Below are 26,401 nucleotides of genomic sequence, written 5' to 3'. Positions count from 1 at the left end.
TTATGGATAGTTTTCTCTTTCAAGGGATCTGGAGTGTCCTGATTTTGTGCAATTTTAGGCTTCTCATTTTGGGTTTTGTCATCTTTCCAGTTGGTATTGTAAGGCATGTCATGCAATCTAGGAGGTCTATCTTGCTAGTTATAATAAGGTTTATCATTTTTGTTTACCTTGGCAGTCAGATCCTTCATAGAAATGACCAATTTCTCTATCTTGTCATCCTCCTTAGCTGCTTTGCTAGGTTGTTGTTTTGTTTCCTGCCATAATCTACCATCTGTTCTTCTTCCTAACTTCCCAAATGCTTTTCTATTACTTTCTACATTAATGGCAATTCTAAAAGCATCTCTCAAGTTATGTGGATTCTTATCCCTCGGGATATAGGCCATCTTAGAATCAAATGCATTGTAGTAGGTATTTAAACACATGTTATCATCTAATATCATCACTTGATACAATCTATGCATAGCTTTTTAGAATCTAGCATTAAAATCAGTGGCCATTTCATTATCAGACTTTTTGATGTTATTGAATTCATTGAGCATGAAGCTCACATTAGTCTTATCACCATACTACTCTTGAAAATAATTTTTAAACTCCTCCCATGATCCTATGCTATCAACTGGAAGACCTCTGTACCAATCTCTTGCATCATCAACTAGGGACTGAACAAACAGTTTCATGATGACATCTTCATCCACTATCTCATAATCATTTATTAGGCCTCCAAAAGATTTTAGATGTTCCTCAACACTAATTGCATTATTTCCAGCAAATGTATGGAGTCTATCCCTTAACTTAGTAGGATCATGGTTGAGATATCTTGGGATCCCATCAAAAAACAATAATCTACATTGTTCTAAATTGATTGGTCTCCATTGAAAAGGGGGAGCAACATTATTATTTCCCATGTTCATTCTAACTTTTGGAATTAAGGATTGAGATAGCTGGCCATGCTGATTGTTCACAGGGGTTTGACTCACTGATGCAGTGTTAGCAGACACATTAGGCTGAATCTTAACAGGGAGAAGGGAAATTTGTTGAGGATCAGGCTTATTAAGATCTTCTGATGGAAACGTGATAGGGGGAGCTTTTAAGTAACTAATTTTTCTTTTGACTTCCTGATTGGCTGCTTCCAACTCAGCTTTCTCTAACTCCATTTGGAGATCCTCTTTTTCTTTCCTCATTCTTTCCATCTCTCTCTCATGTGTTGATAGCCTATCAGAAATCTCGTTTGCACTTTTAGATCCAATTCCATGATCTACCCATTTCTGTTTTCCTTTATCCACATTAGTCCTAGGAAGATAAGAATCACTAAGAACTTCCCTGTTTGGTTGGACTACTGACCTATATGCTTGGTTGGCTTTGGGGATTAGGATTTCTCTGATCATAGGGCCTTCTTCATCACTCTTTTCTTTTTCCTTAGATAGCACTTCAAGGTTAGCTATTTGTCTAAGAAGCCTATCTCTCTCCATTAACTTAGCTTTGACTTCCTTATCCTTATTTGCTTCCTTTTGGGCTCTTAGGGAGATTAGGTGGTGAACTCTCCTATTCAAGTCTTCAATCTCTTGGGACACTTTATCTTCATCAGGGAAATTTTCCTCATAATCAGATATATTGACTTGATCTATGTCCGATCAAACTAATGTTTCCATCTATTGTTCTAGGCACAGAGTGTCTAATTGCATTTGGACTGGTCCTATCTCTTGCAGAAACACTAGCATGGGATAAATCTTGATTTTAAATAGGTGCATTATCATTATTTCCAAACAATCCTGTATGGAAACCTAATATATCATGTTCTGAATCTCTTGAAGAAGAATTAGACTTTGCATAAACAGGTCGATCAGGCATCTTACCAATATTATTATTCTTTTGTACCCAAGTAGCATTTGATGGTTCGTGGAGCACTGATCTCTTCTGACCTCTCCTTGACTGCTCCGGCAAACCTTCTTGCAAAGTTTCACAAGAATGCTTCTTCATAAATGATCTAGTGTTTTTTCCTCCTTGCATTGTGCTTGTCTTCTTTTCTTTTTGTACTTCACAAGGACTAGTTCCAAGATAACAGAGTCACCACCCACAAGAATATGGGAATTATGAAAACAAGCTTTTAGAATAATACGCAGGAATTCCACAACACAATGGTTTTCTTTACAAACTTAAGCACAATTATGTGTTTTAATCCTTAATGTGACTCTCCCCAATAGAGTTGCCACATTTGTTGTCTTCAAAATCTGAGTCACTTCAACATCCTTATAATTAAATGGTTAAACTTTGTGCAAAAGAGATATTAAAGGGAAGGAAACTCTTAGGACAACATATGACAAGGTTTGATTTAACCTTCTAAACTTCGGACCTACTCAGAGTCCATGCGGGTATACCTTTGTGAACTAAATTCACACTTTCAAAAGATAGATCCATAGCAAACCAATGCAGAAAACCAGTGGATCTAATCACCTTGAAACTACCTGAAACAAAGGAATGAAAATTATACTCATATTCAGTATTTTGACCTACAAAACATGCAACCTCGATCTATACCAGTGCCTTATCCAAGGTCACAGAGTCATCTCAATTTAGACAATACTCCCCAAACAAAATATCTCTACACATCCCCTTGGCTCGGCTTCTGTTGATCCCTATATATGCCTGACACATATAAGAATTTATGCATACCAAAGTAAACTATGCTCATTAACATTCAAAATATCTCACAAAGAATTTACTGGTAGAAGTGATCCCCGCATATTTAATTTCCCTCCTAAAGAGAAAATCTAGCAAACACATCTATTGAAAGTTGCCTTACAACCCATATTCAAAAAAAATAACCCTGGATTATTTAGAATGAAACAGTAAACAATTGCAAACACATTTGAAGACAACACAAAGTTTTTACTCAAAATCGATGGTCTGTATATTGATATTATCTTTAAGAAAGTATTAGAAAAACTTTTGAATATTCTCCATTAAACTTAGAAAAGCTCAGATAAATTTCCGTAGCATTTTCTTACAATTCTTTGCGATCATTTTTCCACTAGTCTTGGTATCCATTTATAACAATGTGGATGCACATAGCTTCGGACTTTCCTAGGACAATTTGTTACAATCATTTCTTCTCTAGAAGAAGTTACAAAATCTTTTACAAATACGGTCACAAGTCCTTTTCGACCTCTGCAACTTCTTCTACTTGTTGTCCAGTTGCAACCTCTTCTAACTATTCAGGAGTGCCCTCTAACTACTCAACATCCTAGATGGCATATTTTATTGTCCATTCATTGTACACATCATCAGTTGGCCATGCAAAATTAATCACTTTTGCTTTAGCCTTGGCTAACCTTTTCCATGAATTCCTCATCTTGTTAACCTCTGAATTGAGAAAACCGTAATGAGATTTGATTCTCTCTATCTCCTGAATTATTACAACAAAAAAGGAAGCATCATCTAAGCCAAAAATTCCTTTTATTCTAGTTGACAGTTTGGCCTCTAATTCCTTAAGCCACACTTGTTTGTCCTTTAATTGATTTGGGCTGACAAAAACTCCTAGAATCAATACAAAAACCTGTTCAGTGTACTCCTTTTTATACAAGTTAATTTTCCTGTTAGCATTGTCTATCCCTCCTGCCAATTTTACTAGTTCCTTGGTGGTATCACAAGTGGATTTGATGATAAGATTGGCCCCTGCTTCATCATAAGATGCACAAATAGACTCCAAGTCCTGCTCTCTGGGCTTCCACTTGTCAAAAATAGGTGTCAAAATGGCCTTATCTCCATTAAGCTCATTCCACATATCCAAAATCTTGCTTATGTTGTTATATAGTAGTGAGGCACTCATGGTATCTGCAAAACTTGAAATGGTAGCCCTTACTCTTTCTTCATACTTCTTTGCATACAAGGCCTCAGCCTGTTTTAAATTCTCTAATTCTTGTGGAGTAATCTCAATCATTTGAGAACTAGAAGGTGTTGGAGATGGTGGGAACTCAATGATAGGGCTGGTAGGTGAGGGTCTTGCAGGAGAAGAGGAGATCATCAGTGTTGAAGACTCACCTTGATGGTACTGTCCTGTCAACTGTCTTTGCAGCTTAGCAATGATACTATCTATACCTCTTACCTCTTCCTTAGCACTATTATAAGCCTTCAAAATTGTCTCCAACTTGACTTGGAAGTCTGCTTTTTCCTTAGCCTCCCTTTCTGCTACAACAATACTAAACTTTGTAGTCTCTATCATAGTGCTAGCAACTTCCACCACCCCTATGTTTTGCACTCTCTTCACTATCATTCCACCAAGGTAGCTTGACCCTGGGGTGTCCTTACTTCTCTTATTCTCATCTATCTTGAGAGACCACATGACAAGTGCAGCATTATCTTTACTAAAAGTGATTCCCTCGATTGGTTTGGTTTCTTTTCTCACTTCTTCCAATACCAAGGCATCTGCTATGTCCCACTTAGGGAGAATGAGTACTCCAGCTTCTGCCACCATATCTCTTCCTTGCTTAGGAGTGATGGTCTTAAACTCATCCATCATTTCTTGCTTTATTTCCTCCTCCACCAAAGCTAGATCTTTGTGAGGCTGCTCACCTTTTCTCTTCTCACATCTTGCATTGTATTTGTCTATATTTTGCTTAAATACAAATTGCATAAATGCTCCCGATGTAACAAAATTGTTGTCAGCAAAGAAGTCCTCACTGGCCTGCTTGATCTTAGGATCCCACTCCTGGCCCTTGAATTCATTGGTAGTGATGTTCATCTCAGTAGTAGGGGGCTCTTCTGGCATTCCTTCTTCCACTTCATCATAAGTGTAGGCTATTTCTCCTAGATTGCCTAACTGTATCATTTGTCTAGTTGTTGCCTATTCATCTCCTATATGAATAGGGGATTGGGATGGAGAGTACAAGGGTGTATCAGATTGTATCTCTTTTCCTACTCTTTGCTTCTTTGGGCTCTCTTGGATGTCAATGACATCTTGTATCTTCCTCTTTCCTTTGGAGGTAGAGGGCTCCCGTGTTGTAGGCATCAACACACTATAATTAGATTTCTTGTGCAATAAATACTCACCAGGAGGGATTGCTCTAGTAGGAGCAAACCTACTTAGAACCATTCTTGCCTTTTCAAGATTGTTTTTAACCACAGCCTCCATTTTTTCTTTCAGAGTCTGCATTACATCCTCAAAGTAAACAATTAGGAAATTTATTTTCTCCTCACAAAGGAAAAAGCTAGACAATGGGTCATAGCTGGCATCAAACTGATGTACAAAATCTAAGGCTTTCTTATAAGCCACCCATTTTTCCTTCCCCAGCTCCTACTCATGTAGATAAAACTCATTTCTAATGAGGTCTTTGGGAAACTGAAATTGATGGGGTCTACCTCTGCATGCTGCTCTCTTTCTAAACATGCCATTGAAGAAGTCTTCTGGATCGGCACACCTAGATATTGCAGTTGACAAATGATAAGGTTTGAGAAAATCCTCAAAACAATTCCAACCTCCCTTGGTTATTACAAATTTGTGGGCTATGGTAATCATAGGGAAAATAGTCCCTTTACCCCTGCCTATCAGTTATGCCTCTTGCACGCTACCAATTTGTTTGAGGACTTATGCAATTCCCACTTTGAGAGGGAATTGATAGGGCAATAAGAATTGAGTGCCTCTGAAACCAAAAACTCTGAATACTGTGGATACAGGGTATAAGTAAATATCACCCCAATTATGAACAATCTTTATACTTTTTGCAAATTCTTTTGGTCTAATAAATTCTAAAAGAACCTTGGAGATTCTTGGGTTTTCTGAGTAGAGGAGATTCCTAATCTTTGATGCAAAACATTTATCAAATTTTAAGAAACTGGCATCACCTCTGTCCCATGATAGCACTATACTCCATAGTTGCACTGACAGTTTTTCTCCATCCTTCTCTTTTATGAGGTCCATTCCACTTGCAAAGTAATCACCACCTTTGATTAAAAATAGATGCATGAGGAGTGAATACCATCCAAAAGGCCTATCCACCTTCCCACTCTTTATTCCTATCAATCCTCCATGGATAGCATCATTAATAAAAGAAGCATAATCAAAGGTTACTGCAAGAGAAGGATTCAAAATCTGAGCAATCATTAGTATGTAATGATTAGGCATATTTGCCTCAGCATCCTCTCGCAAAATATGGCAAAGTGAGCAATACATTCCCTTAGCTCTAAGGGTGAACAGATTCATTGAGAAGGGCTCTTCACTGTTGGGTGCTACAACTGTCAACCCACCTATCTTCACAAAAAATTCCTTAAGAGGCCCATTTCTAAGGTGGTTCCTCTGTGCACTGTATACTTGAGCTAATGATTTGAAGTTAATGGGTTCTAGAAAATTGGTAAACTCATTAAGCACAAAAGAACTTCTGAATTCTTCATTATTGATTTCAATAAGGGCTTTCCCATTTATGTCCCTAATGCTCCTTGTGACTGGATCATAATTATGTGCAATTTGAGTCAATAGATCCATATCCATGAATACTCTTGGAACTACCAACTTCCCTACATCTAACTCCCAGATGCTATTCTACGGGGCTGGAGAATTTCTCATTCCAAATCCAACTTTGAATAACCCCAACCCAGAGATTGAAGACTTGAATACTTGAATAGGAGAGTTCACCACCTAGAGATTGAAGACTTGAATAGGAGAGTTCCCTTATGAAGATAAAGTGTCCCAAGAGATTGAAGACATGAGGGGGTAATTTCTTCCCAATGTATACTAACTTAGGGGATGATTCAGTCCCCAGGTTTACCTCCTCTAATTCTTCCAACTTGGTGGTAGACTGTCGATGTAAGTGACTGTCATTGTAACTAAACATGCTTTCTAGCTCTAACAACCCTTTGGGTATTTCTTTGGTTTCCAACTGGACCGAATCATTTCCAAACACTATTTCCTACTGTCAACCACCTCCACTAGTGCATTGCAATCAATCTTATGTCCATCATAATCATCAACACATTGGATGAACCTAAGAATGTCTTCATCATTAGCAAAAACTTGCCAATTGTACACATTATCAGGGATGGCAGGCCTAGATTTTATCTCCATAGTGGAGATGTCGGTTAATGTTGCATCATCATTCTTCAAGGCAACATTAGCTAGGAAGTCTTCCATAATATTCTTTGATCGCTCTATCCAATTAATAGAAAATGCACTAAAATGCTCAATAACATCCCAAACTACATGTTTATATCTCTTTAATCTATCATTCTTGGAAGCATATTTGGATATTACCTGAGAGACAACCAATTCTAAATCCCCTAACGCTGTCAACAGCTGGATTCCATGCTTCTTTGCATCCTCAAGCCCCAACAATAGAGCTTCATACTCTGCAGTATTATTTGTGCACTGGAAGGCCAATAAGAATCTAGCTGAACATTTCCTCCCACTGTTGCTGCCTAGTGGCTAGATAACAACATACTATAATGGGGCTTGGTATCAGCAACAATAACATCCATTTTATAAGTTGCCTCAGGGAATGCTGCTATTTTTACTTCTACATCTTTCATTTTACCTATCATAGGTACTTCCCTATTATCCATAGCATAGCATTTTCCATACACAATGGTTATTGACACTCCTAATTCTTTCATAACACCATAGGGCATTACATTAGCAGCAACTCCTGAATCAATCATGCAGTTTTTTATCAACCGATTGTTTACTAACAACGTAAAATAGAAAGGATCTACCTGTGAGGGCTCTTGAGTGATAGTGGTTCCAACATAAACCTCTGGGGTTTGGAACTCTTGATCCTTTCCAATTCTAGTTGAACCGGTGGGTAAGACTATGTCACTATCAAATATACTAGAAAATAAAGACAAAGCTGCATCCCTATGTTCTTTAATCTTCAGTAATTCTACTAATGGGATAGTGACCTTCATCTGAGTAAGAGCTTGCACCATGTCAAATGTAGAACTATTGTTTATTTCAATACTAGCTCTAACTCTTTCTGTCTTGAGCTGACTTGCCTTTTTCACTATGGCAGCTCCTTGTATATCACTAGTATCTGTACTCTTGGGTACATCTTTGACCTGTTCCTTCTTTTCTTGACCAATCTTAGGAACAGTAGTAGCACTACCTACTGCCCCCTTTTGAGTGACCTCTTTTATGAACATGGAACCAGGTTCACCCTGATCAGTTTCCTTGGTGCTTCTCAAGTTATAGTTGTGTTTTGCTTTGGAAATGGCAGCTTTAGTAAGACTTTTAACTTCTTCCTCACTAGGCCTTCTAAGATGAACTTCTTCATCCTCAATTGTTACCACATTCAACATAGGATGCCAATCTAAGGTTAGTTGTCCATGAACAAACCTTTCATTATCTAGTACATCACTGTATTCACTTTGTATAGACTCCTCATCACTTTCTATGATGGTTTCAAACATATTGATGTCAGGCTTAGCTTCTTGTCTCATAGATTCTTCAAGAGCATTAGCCACTGCACACTGATGAGGAGAATTTGGTCCATCACAAGCAATACACCAGGGAGTATTTTCAATATTATGGACAGTTTTCCCTTTCAAGGGATCTGGAGTGTCCTAATTTTGTGCAATTTTAGGCTTCTCATTTTGGGGTTTGCCATCTTTCTAGTTGGTATTGTAAGGCATGTCGTGCAATCTAGGGGGTCTATCTATCTAGTTATAATGAGGTTTATCATTTTTGTTTACCTTGGCAGTCAGATCCTTCATAGCAATGACCAATTTCTCTATCTTGTCATCCTCCTTAGCTGCTTTGCTAGGTTGTTGTTTTGTTTCCTGCCATAATCTACCATCTATTCTTCTTCCTAACTTCCTAGATGCTTTTCTATTACTTTCTACATTAATGACAATTCTAAAAGCATCTCTCAAGTTATGTGGATTCTTATCCCTTGGGATATAGGCCATCTTAGAATCAATGCATTGTAGTAGGTATTTAAACACATGTTATCATCTAATATCATCACTTGATACAATCTATGCATAGCTTTTTGGAATCTAGCATTAAAATCATTGACCATTTCATTATCAGACTTTCTGATGTTATTGAATTCATTGAGCATGAAGCTCACATTAGTCTTATGACCATACTGCTCTTGAAAAAAAAAAAAAAAATCCTCCCATGACCCTATTGTATCAACTGGAAGACCTCTGTACCAATCTCTTGAATCATCAACCAGGGACTGAACAAATAGTTTCATGATGACATCTTCATCCACTATCTCATAATCATTTATTAGGTCTCCAAAAGATTTTAGATGTTCCTCAGCACTAATTGCATTGTTTCCAGCAAATTTATGGAGTCTGTCCCTTAACTCAGTAGGAACATGGTTGGGATATCTTGGTTTCCCATAAAAAATCAATTGTCTATATTGTTCTAAATTGATTGGTCTCCTTTGAAAAGCGGGAGTAACATTATTATTTCCCATGTTCATTCTAACTTTTGGAATTAAGGATTGAGATAGCTAGCCATGCTGATTGTTCACAGGGTTTTGACTCATTGATGCAGTGTTAGCAGGCACATTAGGCTGAATCTTAACAGGGAGAAGGGAAATTTGTTGAGGATCAGGCTTATTAAGATCTTCTGAAGGAAACGTGATAGGGGGAGCTTCTAAGTAACTAATTTCTCTTTTGACTTCCTGATTGGTTGCTTCCAACTTAGCTTTCTATAACTCCATTTAGAGATCCTCTTTTTCTTTCCTCATTCTTTCCATTTCTCTCTCATGTGCTGATAGCCTATCAGAAATCTCCTTTGCACTTTTAGATCCAATTCCATCATCTACCCATTTCTATTTTCCTTTATCCACATTGGTCCTAGGAAGCTGAGAATCACTAAGAACTTTCCTATTTGGTTAGACTACTGACCTATATGCTTGGTTGGCTTTGGGGATCAGGATTTCTCTGATCACAGGGCCTTCTTCATCACTCTTTTCTTTTTCCTTAGATAGCACTTCAAGGTCAGCTATTTGTCTAAGAAGCCTATCTCTCTCCATTAACTTAGCTTTGACTTCCTTATCCTTATTTGCTTCCTTTTGGGCTCTTAGGGAGATTAGGTGGTGAACTCTCCTATCTAAGTCTTCAATCTCTTGGGACACTTTATCTTCATTAGTGAAATTTTCCTTAGAATCAGATATATTGACTTGATCTATGTCGATCAAACTAATGTTTCCATCTATTGTTCTAGGCACAGAGTGTCTAATTGCATTTGAAATGGTTCTATCTCTTGTAGAAACACTAACATGGGATAAATCTTGATTTTAAACAGGTTCATTATCATTATTTCCAAACAATCCTGAATGGAAACCTAATATATAATGTTCTGAATCTCTGGAAGAAGAATTAGACTTTGCATAAACAGGTTGATCAGGCATCTTACCAATATTATTTTTCTTTTTTACCCAAGCAGCATTTGATGGTTCATGGAGCACTGATCTCTTCTGACCTCTCCTTGACTACTCCGGCAAACCTTCTTGCAAAGTTTCATGAGGATGCTTCTTCATAAATGATCTGGTGTTTTTTCCTCCTTGCATTGTGCTTGTCTTCTTTTCTTTTTGTACTTCACAAGGACTGGTTCCAAGATAACAGAGTCGCCACCCACAAGAATATGGGAATTATGAAAACAAGCTTTTAGAATAATACACAAGAATTCCACAAACATAATGGTTTTCTTTACAAACTTAAGCACAAGTATGCATTTGGATTCTTAATGTGACTCTCCCCAGCAGAGTCACAACTTTTGTTGTCTTCAAAATCTGATTCATTTTAACATCCTTATAATTAAATGGTTAAACTTTGTGCAACAGAGATATTAAAGGGAAGGAAACTCTTAGGACAACATATGACAAGGTTTGATTTAACCTTCTACACTTCAGACCTACTCAGAGTCCAGGCGGGTATACCTTTGTGAACTAAATTCACACTTTCAAAAGATAAATCCACAACAAACCAGTGCAGAAAACCAGTGGATCTAATCACCTTGAAACTAACTGAAACAAAGGAATGAAAATTATACTCATATTCAATATTGTGATCTACAAAACATGTAATAGACAACCTCAATCTATACCAGTGCCTTATCCAAGGTCACAAAGTCATCTAAATTCAGAACATACTCCCCAAACAAAATATCTTTACACATCCCATTGGCTTGGCTTCTGTTGATCCCTATATATGTCTGACACATATAAGAATTTATGCATACCAAAGTAAACTATGCTCATCAAGATTCAAAATATCTCACAAAGAATTTACTGGTAGAAGTGATCCCCGCATATTTAATTTCCCTCCTAAAGAGAAAAGCTAGCAAACACATCTATTGAAAGTTGCCTTACAACCCATATTCAAACAAAATAACCCTGGATTATTCAGAATGAAACAGTAAACAATTGCAAACACATTTGAAGATGACACAAAGTTTTTACTCAAAATTGATAGTCTGTATATTGATATTATCTTCAAGAAAGTATTACAAAAACTTTTGTATATTCTGCATTAAACTTAGAAAAGCTCAGATAAATTTCTACAACGTTTTCTTACAATTCTTTGCGATCATTTTTCCACTAGTCTTGGTATCCATTTATAAAAATATGGATGCACATAGCTTCGGACTTTCCTAGGAGAATTTGTTACAATCATTTCTTCTCTAGAAGAAGTTACAAAATCTTTTACAAATACGGTTACAAGTCCTTTTCGACCTTTGCAGCTTCTTCTACTTGTTGTTTTGTTGCAACCTCTTCTAACTGTTCAGGAGCACCCTCTAATTGCTCAACATCCTAGATGGCATATTTTCTTGTCCATTCATTGTACACATCATCAGTTGGCCACGTGAAATTAATCACTTTTGCTTTAGCCTTGGTTAACCTTTTCCATGAATTCCTCATCTTGTTAACCTCTAAATTGAGAAAACCGTAATGAGATTTGATTCTCTCTATCTCTTGAATTGTTACAACAAAAAAGGAAGTATCATCTAAGTTAACAATTCCTTTTATTCTAGCTAACAGTTTGGTCTCTAATTCCTTAAGCCACACTTGTTTGTCCTTTAATTGATTTGGGCTGACAAAAACTCCTGGAATCAATTCAAAAACCTTATCAATGTACTCCTTTTTATACAAGTTAATTTTCCTGTCAGCATTGTCTATCCCTCCTACCAATTTTACTAGTTCCTTGTCGGTATCACAAGTGGATTTGATGATAAGATTGGCCCTTGCTTCATCATAAGATGCACAAATAGACTCCAAGTCCTACTCTCTGGGTTTCCACTTGTCAAAAATAGGTGTCAAAATGGCCTTATCTCCATTAAGCTCATTCCACATATCCGAAATCTTGCTTATGTTGTTATATAGTAGTGAGGCACTCATGGTATCTGCAAAACTTGAAATGGTAGCCCTTACTCTTTCTTCATACTTCTTTGCATACAAGGCCTGAGCCTGTTTTAAATTCTCTAATTCTTGAGGAGTAATCTCAATCATTTGAGAACTAGAAGGTGTTGGAGATGGTGGGAACTCAATGATAGGGCTGGTAGGTGGAGGGCTTGCAGGAGAAGAGGAGATCATCAATGTTGAAGAATCACCTTGATGGTATTGTCCTGTCAACTGGCTTTGTAGCTTAGCAATGATGCTATCTCTACCTCTTACCTCTTCCTTAGCACTATTATAAGCCTTAAAAATTGTCTCCAACTTGACTTGGAGGTCTGCTTTTTCCTTAACCTCCCTTTCTGCTACAGCAACACTAAACTTTGAAGTTTATAGCATAGTGCTAGCAACTTCCACCACCCCTGTGTTTTGCACTCTCCTCACTATCATTCCACCAAGGTAGCTTGACCTTGGGGTGTCCTTACTTCTCTTATTCTCATCTCTCTTGAGAGACCACATGACAAGTGTAGCATTATCTTTGCTAAAAGTGATTCCCTCCATGGGTTTGGTTTCTTTTCTCACTTCCTCTAATACCAAGGCATCTGCTATGTCCCACTCAGGGAGAATGAGTACTCCAGCTTGTGCCACCATATCTCTTCCTTGTTCAAGAGTGATGGTCTTAAACTCATCCACCTTTTATTGCTTTATTTCCTCCTCCACCAAAGCTGGATCTTTGTGAGGCTGCTCACCTTTTCTCTTCTCACATCTTGCATTGTATTTGTCTATATTTTACTTCCATACAAATTGCATAAATGCACATGATGTAACAAAATTGTTGTCAGCCAAGAAGTCCTCACTGGCCTGCTTGATCTCAAGATCCCACTCCTGGCCCTTGAATTCATTGGTAGTGATGTTCATCTCAGCAGTAGGGGGCTCTTCTAGCATTCCTTCTTCCACTTCATCATAAGTGTAGGCTATTTGTCCTAGACTCACTAACTATATCAGTTGTTTAGCTATTGCCTATTCATCTCCTATATGAATAGGGGATTGGGATGGAGAGTACAAGGGTGTATCAAATTGTATCTCTTTTCCTACTCTCTACTTCTTTGGGCTCTCTTGGATGTCAATGAGATCTTGTATCTTCCTCTTTCCTTTGGAGGTAGAGGGCTCCCATGTTGTAGGCATCAACACACTATAATTAGATTTCTTGTGCAATGTATAGTCACTAGGAGGGATTGCTCTAGTAGGGGTAGACCTACTTTGAACCATTCTTGCCTTTTCAGGATTGTTTTTAACCACAACCTCCCTTTTTTCTTTTAGAGTCTACATTACATCCTCAAATAAAACAATTAGGAACTTTATTTTCTCCTCAAAAGGGAAAAAGATAGACAATGGGTCATAGCTGGCATCAAACTGATGTACAAAATCTAAGGCTTTCTTATAAGCCACCCATTTTTCCTTCCTCAGCTACTGCTCATCTAGATCAAACTCATTTCTAATGAGGTCTTCAAGAAACTGAAATTGATGGGGTCTACCTCTGCATACTGCTCTATTTCTAAACATTCCATTGAAGAAGTCTTCTGGATCGGCACACCTGGATATTGCAGTTGACAAATGATAAAGTTTGAGAAAATCCTCAAAACAATTCCAACCTCCCTTGGTTATTACAAATTGGTGGGCTATGGTAATCGTAGGGAAAATAGTCCCTTTACCCTTGCCTATCAGTTGTGCCTCTTGCACACTACCAATTTGTCTGAGGACTTCTACAATTCCCACTTTGAGAGGGACTTGATAGGGAAATAAGAATGGAGTGCCTCTGAAACCAAAAACTCCGAATATTGTGGATGCATGGTATAAGTAAATATCACCCCAATTATGAACAATCTTTATACTTTCTATAAATTGTTTTGGTCTAATAAATTCCAAAACAAACTTGGGGATTCTTGGGTTTTCTGAGCAGAGGAGAGTCCTAATCTTTGATGCAAAACATTTATCAAATTTTAAGAAATTGGCATCATCTCTGTCCCATGACAACACTGTACTCCATAGTTGCACTGGCATTTTTTCTCCATCCTTCTCTTTTATGAGGTCCATTCCACTTGCAAAGTAATCACCTCCTTTGACTAAAAATAGATGCATGAGGAGTGAATACCATCCAAAAGGCCCATCCACCTTCCTACTCTTTATTCGTATCAATCCTCCATGGATAGCATCAGTAATAAAAGAAGAATTATCAAATGTTACTGCAAAAGAAGGATTCAAAATCTGAGCAATCATTAGCATGTAATGATTAGGAATATTTGCCTCAGCATCCTCTCCCAAAATCTGGCAAAGTGACCAATACATTCCCTTAGCTCTAAAGGTGAATAGATTCAATGAGAAAGGCTCTTCACTGTTGGGTCCTACAACTGTCAACCCACTTATCTTCACAAAAAATTCCTTAAGAGACCCATTTTTAAGGTGGTTCCTCTATGCACTGTATACTTGAGCAAATGATTTGAAGTCAATGGGTTCCAGAAAATTGGTAAACTCATTAAGCCCAAAAGCACTTCTGAATTCTTCATTATTGATTTCAATAAGGGCTTTCCCATTTATGTCCCTAATGCTCCTTGTGACTGGATCATAATTATGTGCAATTTGAGTCAATAGATCCATATCCATGAATACTCCTGAAACTACCAACTTCCCTACATCTAACTCCTAGATGCTATTCTGCGAGGCTGCAGAATTTCTCATTCCAAATCCAATTTTGAATAACCCCAACCAAGACAACCCAACCTGTGGATCTCTCAACCAATTAACCTTATCATATAAACCGTCTCCTATTTTAAAATGAGGAGCTCTAGGCACTAATGCTTTTACTTTTGATGCCTGATTAGTCGACAATGTCAACTGCTTGTGATGCCCCACCTTGAGTCAGTCTGACATTTCAGTGGTTTTTATATTGAGACTATTACGAATACTTTATTTTGATGCATTTTGGATTTAGAACTTATATGATTTCATGATTTGGATAACATTGCTATATATTGATGATTTATTTATATGCTTTATGAGATAGAACATTACATTATTTTTGAATAAGATGAATTTGCGGTGATAAATGTCGTTATTGAATTTGCAGGACTTTGCTATGATAATAGAATTCTAATGTATGTTTAAGTGTGGATCAATATTATGATAATTGGGATGAATTGCTTATGTGAAATTGCTTGGATAAAAGATGTATTTAAATTGTTCAGATGTAAATTGTATGCAAGTGATGATGTGTATTGTTATTCCTATGAATTATATTATATGTGGATATTTGAAAGTTACTAATGTGTAAATTGAGATGTGCAGGAAGTTATCCATGTGACCATGGAAATATTACGGAGAACCAAACCTAGACCTATGTATGTTCGTAAGCTAGGGTTTGTCTATTTGGAGAGACAACACCCCGTTTGTGTTGTATTTTATTTGTAACAGTAAATGATGCATGTGTGTTAAGGGTTATTTAATTGATTTATGTAAAATCCACAAGAGATGATTTCATGTATTAATTTGTAAAAGTGTTTTCTTGTGTCACTTGACACGTGTGGATTTAAGTTTGAAATTTTATGTTTGTCTCTTGGTGCGAAAGTGTTTAACTATAGCTTTTTCAATTAATGTAACGTGATGTCATAAATGCCTTGGGTAAAGAATCTTTGGGATGGTCAACATAGGTTTGACCCGAAAATAAACTTCAGAGGGGTTTAAAAAGGGTTAAATGGACACCTAGGGGTAGTTTAATAGGGTTTCCTAAAGCCCGTAAGGTATACCTAAGGGTTAGGGGTAATTTAAGGCAAGTTTCTACACCCATGTGACCTTTTAGACACCCTAAAAATTGACTTTTCTAAGTTGTGCGAAAATTGAAATTAGAAGTTTGGAACCTAGTTGTAAACCTTCCTTGTCGAATGAGAGTTCCCTTTCCCATTCTATCTTACCTTCCTCTTTAGTTTTTAGAAAGTTGTGAGAACTCTCACAATGGGCTTCTTAAGCAAGAATTAGAAAATTTGTGGGTAATCACCCACTCTCCATTTTCGGAGACGAGAAATTTTGAAAAGAATAGACTAGATTTTGAATAGGGAATTTTGGCTAAGGGTAGAAGGAGAAGAACCGTGGAATTGGGCTGCTCATCCTCAACAAAACTAACCTAACTTTGGGCAGATTAAGGTTGGTTACATTCTTCTTAAAATGGCTATCTTTTTGCATGTGTTTGAAAGTAATGTTGGTGTAAAAGATTTGTTTCCTTGCATGTTCTTTTGGGAATTTCATTTGGTATTTTGTGTTATGTATTGTATGTGGTTTTTTTGGGAGTCATCAAGACCTCTTACTATTGGGAGAGAGGAGGAACTTGTGGGTGGTAGCAGTGACAGCCCTCGAGTGAGAGACTCTCATTATGAGAGCGATCACAAGGGATTTTGTGTGACCCTTGCTGCATGGCTTGTTTGTGCAATGGGGGTCATAAGGAGGGAAATAAGGCATGAATGCCTTGGGGGGCATAAGGATTTAAGGTGTTGCTATACTTGATGTATTTGGTTTGCCATGAGGTGGCTACATGTTCTTTTTCATACTTGCAGTTCTCCTTACAGTAATTGGTCCACTACCACCCTTAAAAAGGTCATCACCAAGGTGTGGTGCAGTGTAGCCGAGATGGGAGTGTGTTTGTATTTGTGTGCATTCTGTCCTTGGTGTTTGCATGTTTGTTTCCCATCTAGGGCTTGGTTCTCCGAGCTTGGGGATGGCTACCAGTTAGCCTAGGCTGGGAGGTGAGCACTGCATGGTCATATCCTTGATCTTATTTGCAGGTTGTGGAAAAAAAAGGAATTAGGACAAGTGGAAAGATTCGATGGAGATAATAGTTGTAGAATCCATTTGAAAAATATGTTATTATTCTGTTTTAAAATGTCCTCATTATAAAAGTTGAGTGACCTATTTGTAAAATGACTATAGTGTCTTTTAAAGTAATTCCTAGAAATGTAATAGTTATTTCTTATATTGCAAAAGATGAAATGAATAATTCTGGGATAGTTTTCTAAAGTCTGGTTTTTTGAATTTAATTATTGTTGAGTAAATTAATAGTGTGGGAAGCAACTAAATTTATTTTACCCCTTTATGCATGTGAAATCAACCCAGGAAATAAATAAAGAATTTAATGGTTGTATGCATGTTGTTTTGAATAAAAATATTGCAGTTTAAATTCCTATTTTCATGATTAAGTTTAAGGATTCTAAATAAATATAGTGGTAGAAAATTAAATCACGAATATAATTGCAGAAATAAAGCCTAAAGTAGTTATAATCATTTCTATGGTTTTTATTTAATAAATTCTGAAATTATTAAGTTGTTGTTTAATATATCGACTTCTGGAATTTACTTAGTTGCAGAAATAGAGCTCTAGAGTAAATAGTTATTTGTTGTTTTATGTTTAATAAATTTTGTTAGTTACTTTTGTTGCCGAAAGTAGAACTAGAGTTAATAGGCTATCTACTTTAAATAGAACAATATTTAAATAGTATGTTGTATAAATTTATTTAAATCTGCCTTTATTTAATTGCAGGAAATAAACCCATGACTATATATCTTATCTCAGATTTTAGCAAACTCGTAATCAAATCTAAAATAATAAACATTGATCAAAATCTAGACACTTAAATTAATTTGTCTTAGGTTTTTTTTAAAGTAAATGATTATAACTTTAATATATTTTCGCAAGATAAATTTGGCCTAAGCATTATACATTCAATATATAAAAATATATATATATATGTATATTTATACATATAAATATATATACATATATATATATAATATAAATGTATATAAAAATAATAATAATAAATAAACTACAAAAAAAAAAAAAAAAAACATGGAGGTGTATTGCCTCAGCTGAACCCACTGTGCTTTGCACAGGGGTCAACGACGCCTCCCCACTGTGCATTACACAGTGGTAAGTGGCGCCTCCCACTGTGCAAGGCACAGTGGTCTGCGGGGCCAAGGCCACTATGTATTGTACAGTGGAAGGCATTGGTCACACCACTTTCCCCCCACTTCAAACTGCATTCCTCCTCCACCATGGCCGCCTAGCTCGGGGATGCTCGATTTGGCCCTGTAGAAAAAAAAAGTTAATAAAAAAATAGTAATAGTATAAAACCCTAGCCCGGGTAGGGTTAGGGTAATGATATTTGAATTAAAAAAAATTATAATCTTAGGAAGATTTTATAATGCAAATCCCTAATTAGGGTTTGCATGGGTTGGTCTTAATAAAATTGGAAAGAAAACATTCTAATGATTTAAAATTATATATTTCAATATATGTGTTATATATATAATTATAATTATTTACATACACATATATGTAAATAAGAGTTAGAAAGTTGAAGTAAAAAATAAATAAAAAAATGAAGTAGGCCTATAGGATTAAATATATATTTAATGTAGTTTTTTAAAATAAATAAAATCAAGTGGGCAAACATTATTTACTTAATCAGTCTAAGGGTATTTCAATAAATAGTAATTTAATTGTCTCGCTTGGATATAGGTTTGAAATTTAAAACCTATGGGACGTTTTTTCGTCATGGGCCTAATTATATCTTAGTTAAATTAATTTGAGCACATCTTAAGTTAGGATTAAATTGGATTAACTTTAGTAAATTTTAATTATGGACTAAAGGGATGCTAGGAGAATGAATTTAATTAGCATTTAAAAAAAAAAAAAACCATTTAATAGCCATCCATGATTAATGTTGCCTACGTAAATTAATTATCTAAATTAATTGTCTTATTAAATTCGAGTAGACATTTAAAACCCTTCAATTGGAATTTCGCAAATGGAGCTAGTAGATAAAGCTAATCCAAAACATAGTTAAGACAAAACATGTTGTAGTTTTTAATCATATTGGTAAATTTAATGCTCGTATCATTATGTTTTAAAAAAATTTATCCTGTTCTTGCCCTAAATTCTAGGCATGACATTTTGGTATTAGAGCAAGGTTTCCACACTAGGAACCTTAGTCTGCTTACGTTTCACTTTAGATTATTTAAATTATTTTTGTTAAATTGATTTTATAAGACATTTAAATTTAATTGAATTAATATTATTCTAAAAGAAATTAGTTATTTATTTTACTTTATTTTCCTCTTAGGATGCCTTTGACGATGCGACAAGTTCATAAGCACGGAAGGGGTCCTAGGCATGTGCGCATAGCATGTGAAGAGGTAGCGAGGGAGGAATTGGTTCCAGAAGAGAACCCAAGAGCACCTCCCGAACAGCCAAATGAACCTAACTGAAACCTCTTAGAAGCAATCCAGAACCTAATTGGCATAGTTCAGGAAAGGATTCCAGCAGAGAACCCTCAGGTTAGAAATTAGGACTCTGGGAGTCATAGATCAGTTGATAGAGAATGAAGCAGGAGCCCAGCTCCTATTCCTGTAGAGAGTCAGGGTGGAAATGAGCTAGAGTCTATGCACATACCAGGACCACCTCCAATGGTGGAACCAGTTTATTTTGAGAGAGCTCGTCAGGATCCAGGGGATCTTATCAGGGAGGTCATGCGCCTCTAGCCACTATCTTTTGGAGATTCTACCGATGGGGTAGAGGCTGAGGCATGGATTTTGAGTCTTGAGAGGTGCTTTGCGTTGCATTCTTACGAGAGAAACCTAAAAGCACGTGTCGCAGCCCATCTGTTGAGAGGGTCGGCCTCCACTTGGTGGAGGTAGGAAGAGTACAAATGCGGATTAGTTCTTGATACTCTCACTTGGAAGATATTCACAGAGAGGTTCCAGGAGAGGTACCTATCAGAACATTTCAGATAGCGTCGTATAGACGAGTTTCATGACCTCCAACAAAAAGGCTTATCAGTAACCCAATATGAGAGAAAATTCTTTGAGCTGTTGCCTTATGTAGATTATCTAAAAGATGAGAAACTTCTCATAAATCGCTTCATCAGAGGGTTATATGTCGGTATAGCCGGGCCAGTTAGGATGTCCACTCCAGAGAGCCTTCGAGTTGCCATGGAGAAGGCACTGATAGCCGAGGAAATTTAGGTTAGACCACAGGACAATAGGGATCGGTTTTAGAACCGAAATCCCACACCTCAAACTTATGGATTCTAGAAACCACATTGGAAGGGAAACAACCGAAACTCACAGGGGTTCTCCAAACCTCCTCCTCCACAACAGACACCATAGAACTAGAGGCAAAAGCCTCCACAGTATCAGCAGGGCACCAAGCCCAAGCAGTGGTAGACCCAGGGATAGAGACGTGATCAGAGAGTGCAGGTGCCGTACACACCTCTGGTGAGGACTCAACGGTCCTCTAGGGGTGGGTACAGTGGATCTAGTAGGACAGGAGGTCAGGCTTTCTCTAGGCCTCAAGGCACCTAGTTTCAGGCACAGGGTGTTTGCTTTACATGTGGAGCCATGGGGCATATGGCGAGGGATTGCCCATAGGGTCAGATGGCAGGGAATCAGTGGATGGCCGCTTCAGAGCCAATAGTTGGTGATATGGGCAGGTCCCATAGAGTATTCGCAACAGTTGATAACTGCCAGCCTGAGCATCAGGCCACAGTCATCAAGTCTACAGGTTTGATCAAAGGTAACAATGTATCTATTTTGTTTGATTCAAGAGCTACTAACTCCTTTATATCTCCATTGGTTGTGGAGCATTGCGAGCTAGTGGCAACTAGACAAGGTGTCATTTGGGAAGTGGAATTAGCTTCAGGGGCTAGAGTGTCAGTGGAATCAGAGGTTAGGGCATGTCAGCTGTAGATTGGCAAAACCACCACTTTAATAGACCTTAGAGTGACACCACTTGGATCTTACGGTATCGTACTTGGCATGGATTGGCTTTATGCCCATAGAGCCAAGATGGATTGCCACCTGAAAAAGATTGAGTGTGAGGATGATCATGGTTCGCCCATAGTTAGCACTAGGATTCAGAGACCCGTGTCTCTTCGTATGATCTCCGCTATGTAGCTTAAGCGGAGCATGCGAAAGGGATGTCAAATTTTTGCTATCACTATCAGTGACAGAGGAGAAGAGGAAGACAATGAAATATCGCTTGATGACCATCCTATCCTTAAGGGATATTCAAATGTGTTTCCCTCAGAGTTACCTGGAATGCCGCCCCATAGAGAGATTGACTTTCATATAGACCTGGTACCAAGAGCCGAGCCAGTTTCCAAAGCACCTTATACGATGACCACAAATGAGCTTAATGAACTCAAAATACAGCTTGAGGAACTCCTTGAGAAGGGTCATATTCATCCTAGTGTATCCCCTTGGGGTGCACTAGTCATCTTCATTAAGAAGGATGGATCTCTTCGATTATGTATGGATTATAGGCAGCTAAATAAAGTAACCATCAAAAACCAATATCCTTTGCCCAGAATTGATGATTATTCGACTAACTTTAGGGTGCCAAAGTCTTTTCCAAAATAGATTTGAATTTAGGATACCATTAGCTGAGAATAGTGGAGAGTGATATCCACAAGACCACATTTCGCACTAGATATGGTCACTATGAGTTCACCGTAGTTCCATTCAGTCTTACGAATGCCCCAGCTCTTTTTATGAGCCTCATGAATGGGGTATTCTATACATTTCTGGACCATTTTGTAATTGTGTTCCTCGATGATATAGTGATATATTCTCGGAATGAGAAGGAGCTTGAGGATCACCTGAAACAGGTATTGCAGTGTTTGCGTGATAACTAGTTGTTTGGCAGTTTGTCAAACTATGCTTTCTTTCAATCAGAGGTCAAGTACCTTGGGCACATTATTTCCAATAATGGGATCTCTATGGACCCATCAAAGATTAGGGCTATTATGGATTGGCCAGCACCAACCAGTGTGACATGGGGTCAGGAGTTTCATGGGCTTAGCAGGATATTACCGACATTTTGTCGACGGATTCTCCAGAGTCGCACACCCTATTACTTCTCTTCAGCATAAAGGGAAGAAATTTGAGTGGACAGAGAAGTGCGAGAAGGCCTTTCAAGAACTCAAGAAGGCACTTACTAGCGCTCCTATCCTTGTTGTACCAGATCCCACAGCTGACTTCATGGTTTGTACAGATGCTTCACTAGAGGGTTTAGGGGCAGTTCTTATGCAGGATGGTAGGGCTATAGCTTTCGAGCTTAGGAAACTTAAGACTCATGAACTTAATTATCCTACTCATGACCTTGAGCTCACAGTAGTAGTGCATGCACTTGTGAGGTGGAGACACTTCCTTTCAGGTCATCACTTCGAGTTGCATTCAGATCATCAGAGTCTTCAGTACATTTTCACTTAGTCGAACCTTACTGCACGTCAGAGGAGATGGATGGAGTTCTTGTGCAAATATGATTTTGACGTTCACTACATCAAAGGAAAGGAAAATGTAGTTGCAGATGCTTTGAGTAGGAGACATCACGAGGTTTACACCATATCTATGGGCATAGATTTGAGAGACCATATACTATAGCACTTGCCAGAGGATGGATGGTATGCAGAGGTTGGTCAGGTAATACGATCTCAGGTTACTCTAGGGGGGAAATATGTGGATTATTCTTTGGAGTCCGATGGACTATTACACCACAAAGGGCACATTTATGCACCTTCCTTCAGGGGATTGCAAGAGTTCATTGTCACGGAGGCTCATAGAGCTCCTTATGCAGTGCATCCTGGAGTTAAAAAGTTGCATGCTGACTTGAGGCAGTTATATCATTGGCCAGGAATGAGCCAGCTCATTGCTGAGATAGTAGCTCGATGCCTCAAGTGTTAGAGAGTAAAGGTGGAGCACCGCCATCCAGGTGGGTTGCTCTAGTCTCATGCTATACCAGAGTGGAAGTGGGATACTATATCCATGGATTTCATCATTAGTCTTCCTATGTCTTCTCATCGCCATGATGCTATCTTGGTGACAGTTGACAAGTTGACCAAAGTGGCCCACTTTTCACCAGTCCGAACTACATTCACAGTACCAACAGTAGCATAGGTGTTCTTGCGAGACATTGCTAGACTTCATGGCATGCCCCACAAGATTATTTTTGATAGAGATTCCCTCTTCAATTCTTCCTTTTGGAAGGCATTACAAGTAGCTATGGGCACTAAGCTCAATTTCAGTACAACTTATCACCCGGAAATAGATGGTCAGATAGAGAGGGTTAATCAGGTGTTAGAGGATATGCTTCGCATGTACGTCATGGATCATTAGACCAGGTGGGAAGAGTACCTTCCCTTAGTGGAGTTTGCCTATAACAATGGGCATCACACTTATTTAGGGATGCCACCCTATCAGGCATTATATGGCAGGCCCTCGAGGACACCTTTGAGTAGGGATTGCATAGATGACAGAGTTGCTATTGGTCCTGAGGTAGTTCAAGATATGGAACAGCAGGTGGATTTGATTAGGTAGCGTCTTAGAGAGGCTAAAGGTAGACAGAAGAAATATGCTGATGCAAAGAGGATAGATCATAGCTACTTGGTTGGAGATAGAGTCTTCTTGAGAGTGTGACCGCATAAGAGTCCAATCTATTATAGAAAGGGTTCTAAGCTCACACCTCGCTTTGTAGGACCTTTTGAGATTCTTGAGAGGATAGGCCCAGTTGCCTATCATTTAGCATTGCCACCTAGCCTGTCACGCATTCACAATGTGTTCCATGTATCAGTTTTGGGGAAATATATCTATGATGAGTCTCATATTTTAGATTGGGATGCCTTGCAGGTGGAGTCAGACAGGCAGCTAGCTTTGGAGCCCATTCGCATTTTGGCACGCCAGACGCTGGCCCTTTGAGGTCGAGAGCTGGACCAGGTTAGGGTCCAGTGGGATTGTTATGATGAGGTTACGACTTCATGGGAGGATGCAACACGTATGAGATCAAAGTACCCCCACCTCTTTGATGAACTCTAGGAGGAAGTTCATGCCTAGAGGGGGAGGGTGTGAGGCCCCACATTGACTCAGTTTGACATTTCAGTGGTTTTTATATTGAGACTATTACAGATACTTTATTTTGATGCATTTTGGATTTAGAACTTATATGATTTCATGATTTGGATAACATTGCTATATATTGATGATTTATTTATATGCTTTATGAGATAGAACACTACATGATTTTTGAATAAGATAAATTTGTGGTGATAAATGTTGTTATTGAATTTGTAGGACTTTGCTATGATAATAGAATTATGATGTATGTTTAAGTGTGGATCAACATTATGATAATTGGGATGAATTGCTTATGTGAAATTGCTTGGATAAAAGATGTATTTAAATTGTTCAGATGTAAATTGTATGCAAGTGATAATGTGTATTATTATTCCTGTGAATTATATTATATGTGGATATTTGAAAGTTACTAATGTGTAAATTGAGATGCGCAGGAAGTTATCCATGTCACCATGGAAATATTACAGAGAACCAAACCTAGACCTATGTATGTTCGTAAGCTAGGGTTTGTCTATTTGGAGAGACAACACCCCGTTTGTGTTGTATTTTATTCGTAATAGTAAATGATGCATGTGTGTTAAGGGTTATTTAATTGATTTCATGTATTAATTTGTAAAAGTGTTTTCTTGTGTCACTTGACACGTGGATTTAAGTTTGAAATTTTATTTTTGTCTCTTGGTGGGAAAGTGTTTAACTATAGCTTTTTCAATTAATGTAATGTGATGTCATAAATGCCTTGGGTAAAGAATCTTTGGGATGGTCAACATAGGTTTGACCCAAAAATAAACTTTAGAGGGGTTTAAAAAGGGTTAAATGGACACCTAGGGGTAGTTTAATAGGGTTTCCTAAAGCCCGTAAGGTATACCTAAGGGTTAGGGGTAATTTAAGGCAAGTTTCTACACCCATGTGACCTTTTAGACACCCTAAAAATTGACTTTTCTAAGTTGTGTGAAAATTGAAATTAGAAGTTTGGAACCTAGTTGTAAACCTTCCTTGTCGAATGAGAGTTCCCTTTCCCATTCTATCTTACCTTCCTCTTTAGTTTTTAGAAAGTTGTGAGAAATCTCACAATGGGCTTCTTAAGCAAGAATTAGAAAATTTGTGGGTAATCACCCAATCTCCATTTTCGGAGACAAGAGAAATTTTGAAAAGAATAGACTAGATTTTGAATAGGGAATTTTGGCTAAGGGTAGAAGGAGAAGAACCGTGGAATTGGGCTGCTCATTCTCAACAAAACTAACCTAACTTTGGGTAGATTAAGGTTGGTTGCATTCTTCTTAAAATGGCTATCTTTTTGCATGTGTTTGAAAGTAATGTTGGTGTAAAAGATTTGTTTCCTTGCATGTTCTTTTGGGAATTTCATTTGGTATTTTGTGTTATGTATTGTATGTGTTTTTTTGGGGAGTCATCAAGACCTCTTACTATTGGGAGAGAGGAGGAACTTGTGGGTGGTAGCAGTGACAGCCCTCGAGTGAGAGACTCTCATTATGAGAGCGATCACAAGGGATTTTGTGTGACCCTTACTGCATGGCTTGTTTGTGCAATGGGGGTCATAAGGAGGGAAATAAGGCATGAATGCCTTGGGGGGTATAAGGATTTAAGGGGTTGCTATACTTGATGTATTTGGTTTTCCATGAGGTGGCTACATGTTCTTTTTCATACTTGCAGTTCTCCTTAGGGTAATTGGTCCACTACCACCCTTAAAAAGGTCATCACCAAGGTGTGGTGCAGTGTAGCCGGGATGGGAGTGTGTTTGTATTTGTGTGCATTCTATCCTTGGTGTTTGCATGTTTGTGTCCCACCTAGGGCTTGGTTCTCTGAGCTCAGGGGTGGCTACCACTTAGCCTAGGCTGGGAGGTGAGAACTACATGGTCATATCCTTGATCTTATTTGCAGGTTGTGTAAAGAAAGGAATTAGGACAAGTGGAAAGATTCGATGGAGATAATAGTTGCAGAATCCATTTGGAAAATATGTTATTATTTTGTTTTAAAATGTCCTCATTATAATAGTTGAGTGACCTATTTGTAAAATGACTATAGTGTCTTTTAAAGTAATTCCTAGAAATGTAATAGTTATTTGTTATATTGCAAAAGATGAAATGAATAATTTTGGAACA

Source organism: Cryptomeria japonica, chromosome 2 (assembly GCF_030272615.1).
Source record: "Cryptomeria japonica chromosome 2, Sugi_1.0, whole genome shotgun sequence".
Classification (NCBI taxonomy): Eukaryota; Viridiplantae; Streptophyta; class Pinopsida; order Cupressales; family Cupressaceae; genus Cryptomeria; species Cryptomeria japonica.
Note: the sequence above shows the minus strand (reverse complement) of the source record.